The sequence below is a fragment of the Ranitomeya imitator genome, chromosome 1 (genome assembly GCF_032444005.1).
Source record: "Ranitomeya imitator isolate aRanImi1 chromosome 1, aRanImi1.pri, whole genome shotgun sequence".
Classification (NCBI taxonomy): Eukaryota; Metazoa; Chordata; class Amphibia; order Anura; family Dendrobatidae; genus Ranitomeya; species Ranitomeya imitator.
The window spans coordinates 258,770,454-258,787,577 of record NC_091282.1 but is presented as its reverse complement, the minus strand read 5'-3'; the positions used below and the strand labels follow the sequence as shown (position 1 = coordinate 258,787,577).

The window sequence follows — 17,124 nt, the reverse complement described above, 5'->3', positions numbered from 1 at the left end:
CTCAACCTGTCCTGAAGAGAAACGAGGATGGAACCCAGAATTGCAGAAAAATGGCGAAACCAAGGTAGCCGAGCTGGCCCGATTATTAAGGGCGAACTCAGCCAAAGGCAAAAAGGACACCCAGTCATCCTGATCGGCAGAAACAAAGCATCTCAGATATCCTGTAGAATGTAAGCCCGCAAGGGCAGGGTCCTCGCCCCTCTGTATCAGTCCGTCATTGTTAGTTTGTTTACTGTATGTGATATTTGTAACTTGTATGTAACCCCTTCTCATGTACAGCACCATGGAATCAATGGTGCTATATAAATAAATAATAATAATAATGTTTCCAAGGTCTGATTGGTTCGTTCGGTCTGGCCATTAGTCTGAGGATGGAAAGCCGAGGAAAAAGACAAGTCAATGCCCATCCTACCACAAAAGGCTCGCCAAAACCTTGAAACAAACTGGGAACCTCTGTCAGAAACGATATTCTCTGGAATGCCATGTAAACGAACCACATGCTGGAAGAACAATGGCACCAAATCAGAGGAGGAAGGCAATTTAGACAAGGGTACCAGATGGACCATCTTAGAAAAGCGATCACAGACCACCCAAATGACTGACATCTTTTGAGAAACGGGAAGATCTGAAATAAAATCCATAGAGATATGTGTCCAAGGCCTCTTCGGGACCGGCAAGGGCAAAAGCAACCCACTGGCACGAGAGCAGCAGGGCTTAGCCCGAGCACAAATCCCACAGGACTGCACAAAAGCACGCACATCCCACGACAGAGACGGCCACCAAAAGGATCTAGCCACTAACTCTCTGGTACCAAAGATTCCAGGATGACCAGCCAACACCGAACAATGAACCTCAGAGATAACTTTATTGGTCCACCTATCAGGGACAAACAGTCTCTCCGCTGGACAACGATCAGGTTTATTAGCCTGAAATTTTTGCAGCACTCGCCGCAAATCAGGGGAGATGGCAGACACAATTACTCCTTCCTTGAGGATACCCGCCGGCTCAGACAAACCCGGAGAGTCGGGCACAAAACTCCTAGACAGAGCATCCGCCTTCACATTTTTAGAGCCCGGAAGGTACGAAATCACAAAGTCAAAACGGGCAAAAAACAGCGACCAACGAGCCTGTCTAGGATTCAACCGCTTAGCAGACTCGAGATAAGTCAAGTTCTTATGATCAGTCAATACCACCACGCGATGCTTAGCTCCTTCAAGCCAATGACGCCACTCCTCGAATGCCCACTTCATGGCCAGCAACTCTCGGTTGCCCACATCATAATTTCGCTCAGCAGGCGAAAACTTCCTGGAAAAAAAAGGGCATGGTTTCATCACTGAGCAATCAGAACCTCTCTGCAACAAAACAGCCCCTGCTCCAATCTCAGAAGCATCAACCTCGACCTGGAACGGAAGAGAAACATCTGGTTGACACAACACAGGGGCAGAAGAAAAACGACGCTTCAACTCTTGAAAAGCTTCCACAGCAGCAGAAGACCAATTGACCAAATCAGCACCCTTCTTGGTCAAATCGGTCAATGGTTTGGCAATACTAGAAAAATTGCAGATGAAGCGACGATAAAAATTAGCAAAGCCCAGGAACTTTTGCAGACTTTTCAGAGATGTCGGCTGAGTCCAATCATGGATGGCTTGGACCTTAACAGGATCCATCTCGATAGTAGAAGGGGAAAAGATGAACCCCAAAAATGAAACCTTCTACACACCAAAGAGACACTTTGATCCCTTCACAAACAAAGAATTAGCACGCAGGACCTGAAAAACCGTTCTGACCTGCTTCACATGAGACTCCCAATCATCCGAGAAGATCAAAATGTCATCCAAGTACACAATCAGGAATTTATCCAGGTACTCTCGGAAGATGTCATGCATAAAGGACTGAAACACTGACGGAGCATTGGCAAGTCCGAATGGCATCACTAGATACTCAAAATGACCCTCGGGCGTATTAAATGCAGTTTTCCATTCATCTCCTCGCCTGATTTGCACCAGATTATACGCACCACGAAGATCTATCTTGGTGAACCAACTAGCCCCCTTAATCTGAGCAAACAAATCAGATAACAATGGCAAGGGGTACTGAAATTTAACCGTGATCTTATTTAGAAGGCGGTAATCTATACAAGGTCTCAGCGAACCATCCTTCTTGGCTAAAAAAAAGAACCCTGCTCCTAATGGTGACGATGACGGGCGAATATGCCCCTTCTCCAGGGATTCCTTCACATAACTGCGCATAGCGGCATGCTCAGGCACAGATAAATTAAACAGTCGACCTTTTGGGAATTTACTACCAGGAATCAAATTGATAGCACAATCACAATCCCTATGCGGAGGTAGGGCATCGGACTTGGGCTCATCAAATACATCCCGGTAATCAGACAAGAACTCTGGAACCTCAGAAGGGGTGGATGACGAAATTGACAGAAATGGAACATCACCATGTACCCCCTGACAAACCCAGCTGGACACTGACATGGATTTCCAATCTAATACTGGATTATGGGCTTGTAGCCATGGCAACCCCAACACGACCACATCATGCAGATTATGCAACACCAGAAAGCGAATAACCTCCTGATGTGCAGGAGCCATGCACATGGTCAGCTGGGTCCAGTATTGAGGCTTATTCTTGGCCAAAGGCGTGGCATCAATTCCTCTCAATGGAATAGGACACTGTAAGGGCTCTAAGAGAAACCCACAACGCTTAGCATACTCCAAGTCCATCAAATTCAGGGCAGCGCCCGAATCCACAAATGCCATGACAGAATACGATGACAAAGAACAGATCAAGGTAACGGACAGAAGAAATTTTGACTGTACCGTACCAATGGTGGCAGACCTAGCGAACCGCTTAGTGTGCTTAGGACAATCAGAGATAGCATGAGTGGAATCACCACAGTAGAAACACAGCCCATTCAGACGTCTGTGTTCTTGCCGTTCAACTCTGGTCAAAGTCCTATCGCACTGCATAGGCTCAGGTTTAAGCTCAGGTAATACCACCAAATGGTGCACAGATTTACGCTCACGCAAGCGTCGACCGATCTGAATGGCCAAAGACATAGACTCATTCAAACCAGCAGGCATAGGAAATCCCACCATGACATCCTTAAGGGCTTCAGAGAGACCCTTTCTGAACATAGCTGCCAGCGCAGATTCATTCCATTGAGTGAGCACGGATCACTTTCTAAATTTCTGACAATATACCTCTATCTCATCCTGACCCTGACAAAGAGCCAGCAAATTTTTCTCTGCCTGATCCACTGAATTAGGTTCATCGTACAGCAATCCGAGTGCCAGGAAAAACGCATCGATATTACTTAATGCAGGATCTCCTGGCGCAAGAGAAAATGCCCAGTCCTGAGGGTCGCCGCGCAAAAAAGAAATAATAATCAAAACCTGTTGAACTGGATCACCAGAGGAGCGAGGTTTCAAGGCCAGAAATAGTTTACAATTTTTTTTGAAACTCAGAAACTTAGTTCTATCTCCAAAAAACAAATCAGGAATAGGAATTCTTGGTTCTAACATAGATTTCTGATCAATAGTGTCTTGAATCTTTTGTACTCTTGCCGAGAGCTGATCCACAAATGAAGATAGACTTCTAATGTCCATCGCTACACCTGTGTACTGAACCACCCAAATGTCTAGGGGAAAAAAAGGCAAAACACAGTGCAAAGAAAAAAAAATGGTCTCAGAACTTCTTTTTTCCCTCTATTGAGAATCATTAGTACTTTTGGCTTCCTGTACTGTTATGAAAGGCAATTCAGTACCACAATGGACATAGCGGTCAGAGCACATACAGTGATCTGACAATAACTCAAAATCATAGAACGAGCTCTGAGACGTGGGAACTCTGCAGACCGCAATCCCTAATCCTCTCCAAACAACACTAGAGGCAGCCGTGGATTGCGCCTAACTCTGCCTATGCAACTCGGCACAGCCTGAGAAACTAACTAGCCTGAAGATAGAAAATAAGCCTACCTTGCCTCAGAGAAATACCCCAAAGGAAAAGGCAGCCCCCCACATTTAATGACTGTGAGTTAAGATGAAAAGACAAACGTAGAGATGAAATAGATTCAGCAAAGTGAGGCCCGACTTTCTTAACAGAGCGAGGATAGGAAAGATAATTTTGCGGTCTACACAAAACCCTAAAGAAAACCACGCAAAGGGGGCAAAAAGACCCTCCGTACCGAACTAATGGCACGGAGGTACACCCTTTGCGTCCCAGAGCTTCCAGCAACAAATTAGACAAGCTGGACAGAAAAAATAGCAAACAAATAGCAAAGAAGAACTTAGCTATGCAGAGCAGCAGGCCACAGGAATGATCCAGGGAAAAGCAAGTCCAACACTGGAACATAGACAGGAAGCCAGGATCAAAGCATTAGGTGGAGTTAAGTAGAGAAGCACCTAACGACCTCACAAGATCACCTGAGGGAGGAAACTCAGAAGCCGCAGTACCACTTCCCTCCACCAACAGAAGCTCACAGAGAGAATCAGCCGAAGTACCACTTGTGACCACAGGAGGGAGCTCTGCCACAGAATTCACAACAGTTGGTATCTGACACTGAACCTCTTGACTACCCTGCCTCATGGCTTGTCTGTGAGTAGAGATTAGTGTCACAATATGTATACTGTGTGCATATAGACTGTGTGTGTGTAATAGATAAATATATATCTATTACACAGCGAGAGAGAGAGAATATGCTATCCTCATATTCACGTCACATGTTTGCAGTGATTTATATAAATAGTGTTGTGGCAATATAAGGTCAATTTATTGTAAAACTGCTCAGTGCGTTCCTATGTACAGTGGATATAAAAAATCTACACATCCCTTTTCAAATGTCAGATTTCTGTGATGTAAAAAAAAATATACTGAACATAATAATTTCAAATCTTTTTGCACCTTTAACCCCTTTACCCCAGAGGGTGAGTTGCCCCAATCAAAGTGTATTCCATTTATAACTACTCCTTGTTTCCTATCACTGAGTCAGTAGTTAACACAGTTACACATATTCTCCCCTAGTTCTGTTACTCTCATGTTTTGTACCAACCAGGAATTGAAGCTTGAGGGAGGTAATTTGCATCTTTCCAGTGCATTCTGAGAAGAGTGAAGAGTCACCACAAGTCTGAAGATCTTTGAGGGTAGCTGTATTGAGCTGCTTGAAAGAAATCGTCAAACCAGGAATTGAAGCTCGAGGGAGGTAATTTGCATATTTCCAGTGCATTCTGGGAAGAGTAAAGAGTTGCTGCAAGTCTAAAGATCTTTCGATGTAACTGGATCAAGCTGCCTGAAGGAAATTGTCAAACCAGGAATTGAAGCTCGAGGGAGGTAACTTAGGCTGGTTTCACATTTGCGTTTTTGCCGCTGCGTTTTAGCGCAAAAAAAGGATGCGAATTTTGCCTATACTTAACATTAAAAACGCATGCGTTTTTTTGCATGCGTTTTGCCGCCGCATGCGTCTTTTGTATGCCTGTGTTGTATTGCAGAAATGCAACATGTAGTAATTTTTAGTGGCGTTTTTTTGCCGCAAAAAAAGCATGCGTTTTTTTGCCGCAAAAAAACCTATTGCTGTCTATGTAAACGCATGCGTTTTTAAGCACATGCATTTGGTTGCATTAAAAGCGCATGCGTTTTTATAAAAAAAACAAGAAAACACACTGATAAGCCACCACACACCATAAAATTGATAAAGGGATCCTACCCCTAACCCTAACCCTACCCTTAACCCTAACCCTAACCCTACCCCTAACCCTAACCCTTGGGATCCTAACCCTAACCCTATGGGTTAGGGTTAGGGGTAGGGTTGGGATAGGGTTGGGTTAGGGTTGGGGTAGGGTTAGGGTTAGGATCCCTTAGGGTTAGGGTTAGGGTTAGGATCCCTTAGGGTTAGGGTTAGGGATAGGGGTAGGGTTAGGGTTAGGGGTAGGGTAAGGGTTAGGGTTAGGATCCCTTAGGGTTAGGGGTAGGGTTAGGGTTAGGGGTAGGGTTAGGGTTAAGATCCCATAGGGTTAGGGTTAGGGTAAGGGTTAGGGTTAGGGTTAGGATCCCTAGGGTTACTAGGGATCCAAACCCTAACCCTAGCTATTTCTGTTTATAGTGGGTTTTCTTGTTGATTTTGATGATTGACAGCTGTCACACACTTCTCATCATGCGTTTAAAAAACGCAAACGCATGAAAAAACGCATGTAAATGCATCAAAACGCAGCGTTTGTAATAAAATATGCAAAAACTCATGCGTCTAAAAAACGCTGCGTTTTACCGCGTTTACATGTGTTTTTTTCACCAAATGCGTTTGCGTTTATAATGCTGCGTTTTTAAACGCAAATGTGAAACCAGCCTTATATGTTTCCACTGCATTCTGGGAATAGTTAAGAGTCGCTATGAGTCTGAAGATCTTTGGGGGTAGCTGTATCGAGCTGCTTGAAGGAAATTGTCAAATCAGGAATTTAATTTTCCCCAGTTCAAGAACAATTCATATTGTTCATCATGGAGAAGGAGATTACCCATATGGTGTGCTGAAAAGTGTGCAATGTGTTTACAGAATTGCCAGAGGAAAAGACAAACTTTGTGCCAGAAATGCAAGCTTGTGATTCTGTTAGCGGAAAAGGTGCAACGTCTTCAGAAAAGAATAGCTACACTGAAGCTCAAAGAAGTTGAGGATTTCATTGCCAGAGCCAAAGAATCTCTCCAGAATGTTGCAAAGTAAGAACTTTACAGGTTTTCTGCAGAAGCTAATGACAGAGTAGAAATAACTATTCAGAATGTTCAGAGTGAAACACCTTTTAATGTACCTGCAGAAGAAGAGAAATGGAAGCATGTGACGCAAAGAAGCAGGAGGATGAGAAGGCAGTAAGCACCCATACTGCTGAAGAACCGCTACTAGCAGGTGCGGACTGAGAATGAAATTCAGCCCTGGCATTTGAAATCAGACAGGCCCATGCTGTTCTCATCCCCAAGCACCAGATGGGATAAATTACTACTATTACCCTTCATGGAGGAAAGCAATATTTACTACTAGACCGATATTGCTAATGATACCTCTATCACAACTCTTAACAGTATTGGTGTCTTGAGAACACAGATTCTGTTAGCAATGAAGCAGACAAGGTGGCCCACAACCAGAGAGGCACATCTGGTATTTGTCAGAATTGCCAGATGGCCAGTCCGGCCCTGGCTACTAGGGTCTAACTCAGGACAACTACGAAGATGTTCATCAAAAAAGTGCTCTGCCCACTAAGAAGACTCCAGTAAGCAATCAGAAGCCTTTTCAAGAGAGAAAAAGAAGTGCTGTGGTGAAGAATATTCGTGACAGTACCCCCCTTTCTACAAGGGGCCTCTGGACCCTTAAGACTGGATTGACCGGATCTAACGTACAGCAAGGACGCATCACACCACTAGTATACACACCCTAGTCACCTGGTCCTCAAGCAAATGCAGCCTGATGTTTGTGGAAATAACATAGGCTCTGGAGGTGCAACAAACCTCCTGAGCGATGACCTGTATGGTATCTCCAACTGGACGTTCCAGGGGCTGAGAATGTCCGCCACCCTATAAGGACCAATCACCCTACAACTCCAAGTCCCAGATACGTTCTTCCACCTGATATTTTTAGTGGAGACCCACACATACTCATTCACACACAGGTCCGAACCTGAACGTTTATTGCCACACATATGTTTGGTACACGATGGTGCTCTCCTTGAAGGACTGACAACAGAGGCGTCCCCCTATATCACCAAACTCATATCCTCAGGACACTCAGAGGGAACTACGATCATCCCCTGAACAATCTTCCAGGAGGACACTGTGATTCAGTGTTTACCTGAGGTGTGGGTAGAGTATTGCCCCTATTCCCCTGTAGCACCTTAGCTACCTCAACCAGAGAAGAAGGGGTAGATTTAATAAAGACGGCAGAGATAGTAGTACCCAGGTAACTGTTTTTACAAAACTTGGCCCAACTTACTACTTCCCTGGACCGACAATCAATGACTGGATTGTGTTTTTTCAGCCAGGGAAGGCCTAAGATGATAGGTGTAGGCATACCCTTCAAGACGTAACACGACAGGAACTCTTCATGAAGAGACCCTATGACTTGGCCCTGGCTGAGAGAAACGGAATCAATAGCAATGGATCTCGACCAAAAAAAAAACCTTAATTCTGGCATCTTGATTTTTTCTTCTTGTTACGCCGTTTACCAATAGGATACTTTTTTTTTGTAGTTTGATAGATCGGGTGATACCAAATATGTGTATTTTTTATTGTTTTATTTTGAATGGGGCAAAAGGGGGTGATTTAAACGTTTATATTTTTTTTTACTGACCTCAATAGTCTTCATGGGAGAATAGAAGCTGCAATCATCCAATCGCCTGTGCTACACATAGCAGGGGTTCATAGCTATCCGGCAATGACAACCACAGGGGTCTCCTGCAAATCAGTGTGTGAATTGTCTGCCCTAATTCACACACTGAGGTCAACTTTGACACATAGTAAGGTTTTCAATATTAGACAGTGTAGGACTATTCCGATCAGGGTCACCTAGCCTACTGTGGGATGACTTTTATGCTATTTTTGATCAAAAACAGTGTTACTTAGAACTATATGTTATTTAAATGCATTTTTGCTTTTTACTGATTTAGTTACAGCAGGGTTTGTGTACATTTTGCTTCTTGTAGTTTTTGTATGCTTTATTGCCAATGTGAACATGCGTTTACTGTATGTGCTGCATGTATACTAACGTAAAAATAAGGGGAGTAATATATAGAGTGATGTAGCGGCGCTAGTGACACAGCATAAAAAAGCAGCAAGTAATTCCCTTACCACATAAGGGGAAAAGGAATAATGTAAATGTGATTAAAAAATCAAACTTGCGCTAAAAAATGCATGCAGATGAAGCAATAATATTAACTATTTACCTGGTGAGGGGGAGATTGCGTTAGAGGTAGAAGAAGGAATCCGTGTTATTCCGAAACGCGTTGATTATTCTTGGCTCCCACAGTGCTCCGTACCGCTGACAGGGGCACCACGTGACGTACTGGACACGTGACCCGAATTGAACGCAGGTCCTGCCAGCTGCAACACTACAGAGCGCCGCGCTCTCAACATACTTTTCCCTTGCAAGGGGCGGCTGTCACCGGCCGGGACAGTACGCCATGAACAATCATCAGCATCTTTAACCACCGCAAGGAAAGTGAAGTTAAGTATTTAACCTACAGCACTCACGTGTATCGCTCCTGCAGACAGTGTCTACATCTAACTGTGCGTGTACCCAGTAGCAGGTACGATTCCTCCTCCACTTTTTATGAGTGTGCATTTATGAGGACGGCACCCCTTCATTTTTAGACTTTAATTGATTATTTTGATATCCGCACATAGGTACTTACGTTCCTTAATATCTTAATATATTTATTTGTCTCTGCCCTTAGACCTGGAGTAGTGTATTCCTAATCGTACGCAAGCAACTTTACTACCTCTAACGCAATCTCCCCCTCACCAGGTAAATAGTTAATATTGCTTCATCTGCATGCATTTTTTAGCGCAAGTTTGATTTTTTAATCACATTAACGTAAAAAAAAGCTCAATTTTTGTGTTTTTTCTAAAGAAAAGAAGGTTTAATCATAATCACAAAGGCAGATTTTTTACAGTAAGAGCAATGAGACTATGGAACTCTCTGCCACATGGTATTGTAATGGTTGATTCACTACAAAAATTCAAGAAGGACCTGGATACCTTTCTTGAAAAATATAATATTAGAGATTATGGGTACTAGATAATTCTGTGAGGGGAAATTTATCCAGGGAACAAGTCTGATTGCCACATGTGGAGTCGGGAGGAATTTTTCCCTTAATATGAAGCTAATGAAGCTAGTAGTATTTACCCCATGGAGTTTTTGCCTTCCTCTGGATCAACATGTTAAAGGCATTGAGTTCCTCAGTCTAGGTACCTTGTATGTATCCACTTGGAATTTACTACACACTCTGCTCGTAACCCCTTAGCGACAGAGCCTATTTTGTACTTCATGACCAAGCCAATTTTTACAATTCTGACCATGGTCACTTTATGAGGTTATAGCTCTGGAACGCTTCAACGAATCCCACTGATTCTGATAATCTTTTTTGTGACATATTGTACTTCATATTATACTTCATGGTAGTGGTAAAAATTTCTTTGATATGACTTGCGTTTATTTATGAAAAAAAAGGAAATTTGGCAAAAAATTTTAACATTTTGCAATTTTGCAATTTTCAAACTTTTAATTTTTGTGCATGCAAATTAGAGAGTCATATCCCACAAAATACCGTATATACTCGAGTATAAGCCGAGATTTTCAGCCCATATTTTTGGGCTGAAAGTCCCCCTCTCGGCTTATACTCGAGTCATATACTCGGGGGTCGGCAGGTGAGGGGGAGCGGGGGCTGTGCAGTTATACTTACCTGCTGCGGCGCAGTCTCTGCAGTCCCTGGCTTCCACGGTGCTGCAGCTTCTTCCTGTACTGAGTGGTCACATGGCACCGCTCATTACAGAAATGAATAGGCGGCTCCACCTCCCATAGGGGAGGAGCCACATATTCATTGCTGTAAATGATCGGTAACTGTGACCGCTCAATTACAGGAAGAAGCTGCAGCGCCGGGGAAGCCAGGGACTGCAGGGACCGCGCCAGGAGCAGGTAAGTATACGGGGAGCGCAGCGCTGCGCGATATTTACCTGCTCCTCGCTCCGGTGCGGCTCCGTCTGCAGCGTCCTCTAGCAGTGACGCTCAGGTTAGAGGGCGCGGTGACGTAGTCAGTGCGCGCCCTCTGCTGAGCGTCAGTGCTGGAGACGGAGCCGCACGAGGAGCAGGTAATTATTGAAAGCGCCGGCGTCCTGAGCAAGAGAGGTGAGAATGTGATTTTTTTTTTATTGCAGCACCAGCAGCATTCTATATGGCATAGCATTATATAAGGAGCATCTATGAGGCCATAAAGAACGGTGCAGAGCATTATATATGGCACAGCATTATATAAGGAGCATCTATGGGGCCATAAAGAACGGTGCAGAGCATTATATATGGCACAGCATTATATAAGGAGCATCTATGGGGCCATAAAGAACGGTGCAGAGCATTATATATGGCACAGCTTTATATGGCACATCTATGGGGCCATAAAGAATGGTGCAGAGCATTATATATGGCACAGCTTTATAAGGAGCATCTATGGGGAAATAATGAACGATGCAGAGCAATATACCGTATATGGGGCACAGCTTTATAAGGAGCATCTATGGGGCCATAATCAATGGTGCAGAGCAATATACCGTATATGGGGCACAGCTTTAAAAGGAGCATCTATGGGGCCATAATCAATGGTGCAGAGCAATATATATGGGGCACAGCTTTATAAGGAGCATCTATGGGGCCATAATCAATGGTGCAGAGCAATATATATGGGGCACAGCTTTATAAGGAGCATCTATGGGGCCATAATCAACGGTTCAGAGCAATATATATGGGGCACAGCTTTATAAGCAGCATCTATGGGGCCATAATCAACGGTGCAGAGCAATATATATGGGGCACAGCTTAATAAGGAGCCTCTATGGGGCCATAATGAACGGTATAGAGCATTCTATATAGCACAGTTGTATATGGAGCATGTTGTGAATTCTGTGGCCAAGCTCCCTCCTGTGGTCGAGAGTGGTACTTCGGCTGGTTCTGTCTATGAGCTTCCTTTGGTGGATGAGAGTGGTACTACGGCTTCTGAGTTTCCTTCCTCAGGTGATGAGGTTAAGTCGTTAGGTGCTGCTCTATTTAACTCCACCTGTTGCTTTGATCCTGGCCTCCAGTCAATGTTCTAGTATTGGTCTTGCTTCCTCCTGGATCGTTCCTGTGGCCTCTCTATCCTGCATAAGCTAAGTTCTGCTTGTGTTATTTTTGTTTGCTATATTTTCTGTCCAGCTTGCTATATTGGTTTTTCTTGCTTGCTGGAAGCTCTGAGACGCAGAGGGAGCACCTCCGTACCATTAGTACCCTCTGCGTGGTTGTTTGTAGGTTTTTGTGTTGACCGCACAGCTATCTTTCCTATCCTCGGTCTATTCAGTAAGTCGGGCCTCACTTTGCTAAATCTATTTCATCTCTGTGTTTGTATTTTCATCTTACTCGCAGTCATTATATGTGGGGGGCTGCCTTTTCCTTTGGGGAATTTCTCTGAGGCAAGGTAGGCTTATTTTTCTATCTTCAGGGCTAGTTAGTTTCTCAGGCTGTGCCGAGTTGCATAGGGAGTGTTAGGCGCAATCCACGGCTACCTCTAGTGTGGTGTGTTAGGATTAGGGATTGCGGTCAGCAGAGTTCCCACGTCTCAGAGCTCGTCCTTTGTTTTTGGTAATTGTCAGGTCACTTGGTGTGCTCTGAACTTCAATGTCCATTGTGGTTCTGAATTACCTGTTCATAACAGGAGCATCTATGGGGCAATAATGAACGGTATGGAACATCTATTTTTATTTTTGAAATTTACCAGTAGCTGCTGCATTTTCCACCCTAGGCTTATACTCGAGTCAATAAGTTTTCCCAGTTTTTTGTGGCAAAATTAGGGGGGTCGGCTTATACTCGGGTCGGCTTATACTCGAGTATATACGGTAGTTAATAAATAACATTTCCCACAAGTTGACCAGCGATTTCTCATTTTTACAATAAAATTTCTAAAACCTATTTTTTAGGGACCATCTCACATTTGAAGTGAGTTTAGGGGGTCAATATAACAGAAAATACCCAAAAGTGACACCATACTAAAAACTGCACCCCTCAAAGTGAGCAAAACCACATTCAAGAAGTTTATTTATCCTTCGGGTGCTTCACAAGAAATAAATCAATGTGGAAGGAAAAAATGAACATTTTACTTTTTTTCGCAAAAAATGTCATTTGGAATCAAACTTTTTTATTTTCACAAGGGTATCAGGAAAAAAATGGCCCACAAAATTTGTTGTGTAATTTCTCCTGAGTACACTGATACCTTATATGTGGGGGAGTGCCACTGTTTTGGCGCATGACAGGGCTCTGAAGGGAGGGAGCACTGTCTGAATTTTTGAAAGCAGAATAAGCTGGAATCCATGGGGGGCATGGTGGAGACCCCCTGATGTACCTAAACCCCAACCCTAACCCTATCTCTAACCCTAATGGAAAAATGTAAATAAGGGGATGATAAAGGTGGGTTTGATTTACTATTTTTTTTATTTTGATTACTGTGATGGGGTCTATCACAGTGATCAAAATGAACCAATAGGAGAAATTTTCTATTGTTGCCGGGTGACGGCCGGCAGATCTCGGTGAGCGCATTGTGCTTGTGCCTGCCATTTTCTTCCAGAAAGAAGGCGCTGGGGAACATCGCCAAGGGATGCAGGACGTGCCAGGGGTACTGAGGGGGCTCGGGGGACCCAATTGTCTCTCCTCTGATGTGCTAGATCATTTCAGAAGAGAGAGAAATACAGTGGGTACAGAAAGTATTCAGACCCCTTTAAATTTTTCACTCTTTGTTTCATTGCAGCCATTTGGTAAATTCCAAAAAAGTTCATTCTCATTAATATACACTCTATACCCCATCTTGACTGAAAAATAAACAAAAATGGTGACATTTTTTGCAAATGCATTAAAAAGCAAAAACTGAAATATCACATGGTCTACAAGTATTCAGACCCTTTGCTCAATATTGAGTAGAAACACCTTTTTGAGCTAATACAGCCAAGAGTTGTCTTGGGAATGATGCAACAAGTTTTTTACACCTGGATTTGGGGATCCTCTGCCATTCTTCCTTGCAGATTATCTCCAATTCCATCAGGTTGGATGTGAACATTGGTGGACAGCCATTTTCAGGTCTCACCAGAGATGCTCAATTTGGTTTAGGTCAGGGCTCTGGCTGGGCCAGTCAAGAATGGTCACAGAGTTGTTCTGAAGCCACTCCTTTGTTATTTTAGCTACGTGTTTAGGGTCATTGTCTTGTTGGAAGGTGAACCTTCGGCCAAGTCTGAAGTCCAGAGCACTCTGGAAGAGGTTTTCATCCAGGATATCTCTGTACTTGGCTGCATTCATGTTTCCATCAATGGCAAAGGCATCAATTCATGATGCTGCAACCAGCATGTTTCACTGTTGGGATTGGGATTTCATTGGGCAGGTGATGAGCAGTTCCTGGTTTTCTCCACACATACCACTTAGAATTATCACCAAAAAGGTCTATGTTTGCCTCATAAGACCAGAGAATCTTATTTCTCATAGTCTGGGAGTCCTTCATGTGCTTTTTAGCAAACTATATGCAGGCTTTCATATGTCTTGCACTGAGGAGAGACTTCCATTGGCCTACTCTGCCATAAAGGCTCGACTGGTAGAGGGCTGCAGTCAGAGGCGTATCTAGGCTTTCTGGCACCCGGGGCAAGAACACATTTTGGCGCCCCCCCTCCCCCCCAGGACATATGCGAATTGCACACTTAGTCATGTACCAACGAGCTCCTCTCCCTAATGCTCTCAATATTCAGTGAAAAACTGACAGAAGCAGAAGAGAAGCTCGTTGTCACAGGACCATGAGTATGAAAATCACATATGAGTGACGTGTCCATGTGACGACTACTGGAACTTGCAGAGCTGAATCCTGACATCGCAGCTTCTGAATTCTTACAACTAATGCACTGCACACTTTTAGGATTCTCCCTTGCCGGTGGACAGTCATGTCAGCACAAGTATGTGATTTGTATACTTCTGACCACATTCCGACTAGACGTTCCCGGCCTCGCTCGGTTCATTTTCATGAGAAAATCCTGACAGCATGCAGTGCGCACTGGGAGAAGTCAGAAGTCTGCAGTCACAAAGAATAACTGCAGACTCATCGCAAACCTGGACATCCCCTTTAACCCCTTACCGGCATCGGACGTACTATACCGTCCGATGCCGGCTCCCCTGCTTTGATGCAGGGCTCCGCGGTGAGCCCGCACCAAAGCCGGGACATGTCAGCTGTTTTGAACAGCTGACATGTGCCCGTAATAGGCGCGGGCAGAATCGCAATCTGCCCGCACCTATTAACTAGTTAAATGCCGCTGTCAAACGCAGACAGCGGCATTTAACTACCGCTTCCGGCCGGGCGGCCGGAAATGACGTCATCGCCGACCCCCGTCACATGATCGGGGGTCGGCGATGCTTGTGAATGGTAACCATAGAGGTCCTTGAGACCTCTATGGTTACTGATTGCCCGTCGCTGTGAGCGCCACCCTGTGGTCGGCGCTCACAGCACACGTGCAATTCTGCTACATAGCAGCGATCAGCAGATCGCTGCTATGTAGCAGAGCCGATCGGGTTGTGCCTGCTTCTAGCCTCTCATGGAGGCTATTGAAGCATGGCAAAAGTTAAAAAAAAAAGTTTAAAAAAATGTGAAAAAAATAAAAAAAACATAAAAGTTTAAATCACCCCCCTTTCGCCCCAATCAAAATAAATCAATAAAAAAATATCAAATCTACGCATATTTGGTATCGCCGCGCTCAGAATCGCCCGATCTATCAAATAAAAAAAAGTATTAACCTGATCGCTAAACAGCGTAGTGGGAAAAAAACTCGAAACGCCAGAATTACGTTTTTTTGGTCGCCGCGACATTTCATTAAAATGCAATAACGGGCGATCAAAAGAACGTATCTGCACCGAAATGCTATCATTAAAAACGTCATCTCGGCATGCAAAAAATAAGCCCTCAACCGACCCCAGATGATGAAAAATGGAGACGCTACGAGTATCGGAAAATGGCGCAATTTTTTTTTTTTTTTTTTTAGCAAAGTTTGGAATTTTTTTTCACCACTTAGATAAAAAATAACCTAGTCATGTTTGGTGTCTATGAACTCGTAATGACCTGGAGAATCATAATGGCAGGTCATTTTTAGCATTTAGTGAACCTAGCAAAAAAGCCAAACAAAAAACCAATGTGGGATTGCACTTTTTTTGCAATTTCACCGCACTTGGAATTTTTTTCCTGTCTTCTAGTACATGACATGCTAAAACAAATGATGTTGTTCAAAAGTACAACTCGTCCCGCAAAAAATAAGCCCTCACATGGCCAAATTGACGGAAAAATAAAAAAGTTATGGCTCTGGGAAGGAGGGGAGCGAAAAACGAACACGGAAAAACGAAAAATCCCCCGGTCATGAAGGGGTTAATGTCCTAACATAAATAAAAACATGAGAGTTAGTCAGTATCACAAATAACATTTACATCCAGGTACCTTATAGATGACGCCGTCTCTGGAGCCGTTCTTCTTTTCTTTATCTTGTCCAGACCCCATGATGAGTTTTGTCATCCACAGCCGTCTCTGCAGACTTCCATCTTCTCCATTCTTTAGCAGAAAATCTCCACATGACGCCCTTAAAGATACAAGTGTCATTATAATGCTCCTGAATAAAAAATTACCCCTCACGATATTGTCTGCACAAAATATGACCCCCACACTGTCCCTCTCATGGTACATGCTCTTCACACTGACCTCTCCCTCTATAGGGCCCAGTATTTATACTGTACTCTCTCATCACACTCCCCCTCCTTGGTATACTGTCCCCTCCTGGCTGTACCCTTACACTGTCCCCCCAAGCTACGCCCCCACTACTTAGTTTCTATTCTGTGACCACTCACTTTTCTCCCCCATACTGTCTCCTCACACTATTCACCTCCCTCCTCATACTGTCTCCTCTCACATCCCCCCTGTTCACCATACTGTCTCCTCATATATTTACCCCCTCACTTTCTATACTGCCTGCTCACCTGACTCCCCATACTGTGTCTGCACACATCCCCTCACCCTAACTCCCCGTACTCTGTCCACATACATTTTTCACATCGCTACTCATACTGTGTCCACATACATTCCCCCGTTCGCTCCTCATACTGTCTGCACCCATCCCCCATACTGTTTCCACCACCACCACCCCATAATTTCCCATTCCACCACCTCCATCATTTCCTTTGCCTTTTCCACCATATCCATCATTTTCTCTTCCTCCACCATCCCCATCTTTGCCCTTTCCACCACAATCATCATTGTCCTTTTCGCCACCATCACCATACTTGCCCATTCCACCACCTCCATCATTTTCTCCCCCTCCAATATCATCAGTGTG

General features: G+C 44.1%; 1 long non-coding RNA gene across 1 annotated transcript in view; it reads left to right on the top strand.

The window, feature by feature from the left end:
- Nucleotides 1–17,124, top strand: part of LOC138657723 (uncharacterized) — a 314,892-nt gene that overhangs the window by 260,290 nt on the left and 37,478 nt on the right. Inside the window, exon 2 of the long non-coding RNA XR_011317155.1 lies at nucleotides 5,069–5,215. This is a non-coding gene — a long non-coding RNA (uncharacterized lncRNA). The remainder of the gene's footprint in view (nucleotides 1–5,068; nucleotides 5,216–17,124) is intronic.